Here is a 1,981-nt window from a genome sequence, read left to right on the forward strand (position 1 = left end):
GCACCTTGAACTCTGACGGGCTTGGTGCCGTGACCACTTCCTTGGGGAGCCTGTTCCAGGGACCGACCACCCTCTCAGTGAAGAACCTTTTCCTAATGTCCAATCTGAACTTCCCCTGATGCAGCTTCATTCCATTTCCTCGTGTCCTATCGCTGGTCACCAGAGAGAGGAGATCAGCACCTCCCCCTCCGCTGCCCCCCTTGAGGAAGGTGTAGACTGCGATGAGGGCAGCCCTCAGCCTTCTCTTCTCCAAGCTGAACAAGCCAAGTGACCTCAGCCGCTCCTCGTAAGTCTTGCCCTCGAGACCTTTCACCATCTTGGTCGCCCTCCTCTGGACACACTCGAATAGTTTGATGTCCTTCGTGTACTGAGGTGCCCAAAACTGCACACAGCACTCGAGGTGGGGCCGCACCAGTGCAGTGTAGAGTGGGACAATCACCTGCCTCGACCAGCTCGCTACGCTGTGCTTGATGCACTCGAGGGCACCGCTGGCCCTTTTGGCTGCCAGGGCACGCTGTTGACTCATGTTCAACTTGCCATCAACCCAAACCCCCAGCTCTCTTTCCGCGGGGCTGCTCTCCAGCCTCTTGTCCTCCAGTTTGTACATGTAAGTTAAGATGCTTTAAAACAGAGGTCGCAGAAATGGAAATTGAGGCACAGAAGGGAGAAATGGTCTGGTCTTACATCAGCCAGAGGGCTCGCTGGGAAGCCAGGGACGCCTCCTCTTTTTTGCCTAAAGTAGCTGTTTCCCAGGAATTCATCATTCTGAATTTATGATTTTTTTATGGCAAGCATAGCCAAGAATGGGGAACTGATGGGAGAAGGTGAATGCTGGGTTGCTTTTGAAGTGACTGAGTTTCACTCTGCTCCTGATTTGAATCCATTTGAACCTCCCACTGCAGCATAAAAGGATTTATATGGGAAGATCTTTTTCTGTACTGTGCCACTGAAGGTTTATTTGAAAGGGGGGGAAGAAGGCAGTAGCAGCAAAGGAAATACCTGTTACTTCCTGATTTTCAGGATCTAATTGCTTCATCAGAGTCTTTGACTTAAACTTTTTTAATGTATTAAAAATTTTGGAGTACAAACTGAAGGTGATAAAAAACTGGCAGATACTCACACTAGAAACAAAGAGCTTGTTCCTGCACTCCCCGAAGCGAGCAAGAACACTCCTTGCCCTGGGTTTGGTATGGCAGGAGCTGGCCTGCAGGGTAAGCAGGCAGTCGCCTCTCCTTGGCCGGTCCAACATGCATCGAGTGCCGTCCTCCGCAGCCTTTTGTGCATTTTGGTCCTTGTGCTTCCAGTCTTGGTTCCATCCATTCCCACCTTCTGCGGATAAGTGGGACAGACATTGTGTTAAGTGTCTAAAAGGCACACTTCTTGCGTGGCCATAAAATATGAAAGGGTGGGCAGGTAAGCGGCCCTGTTTTTTGACCAGAGCACTTAGGAAGCACTACTCAGCACTGTGCAAGAGCAAGTCCTGCATTTCCTCCACAGAACTAGTTTGAGCGATCCTTTCGCTTCCCAGTGATCTTGGGGATTTCGTGCTAACGTTCCGCGGTTATTCTTTGAGCCTGTGGTAGGAGTGCTGAGAAGGACAGGCTTCCCCCGCTGCGCGGGGCAGGCGGTGGCCGTCTCTGTCAGACAAGGCCTGAGGAACTGGTTTGGTCTCCGGGGCCTCTTGGCTGTGAGTGAGGGGAGGTCACGCTACCATCGGTGATGCAGTCTGGTTGCTCTCCAAGGGGGGTTAGGTTAAGATTAGTGACTCAGAGAAAAAGCAGCTTCTGGCTTTCAAGCCCGCCTGCCCCATCTAACCCAAGAGGAAAAGAAAAAAACAGTGGAAAATTCTGGTTCAGCCACCGCACGGCCCCCGTGCGAGGTGAGGATGGGGGACGCCGGGACCCCGGAGCTCAACACTTGCCTTGAGGTGACCAGTGCCAGCTCCGGGCTCCTCGGTACTGTAGGGACAGGCGGCTCCGTG

The sequence above is a fragment of the Pygoscelis adeliae genome, unplaced genomic scaffold (assembly GCF_000699105.1).
Source record: "Pygoscelis adeliae isolate BGI_AS28 unplaced genomic scaffold, ASM69910v1 Scaffold407, whole genome shotgun sequence".
NCBI lineage: Eukaryota > Metazoa > Chordata > Aves > Sphenisciformes > Spheniscidae > Pygoscelis > Pygoscelis adeliae.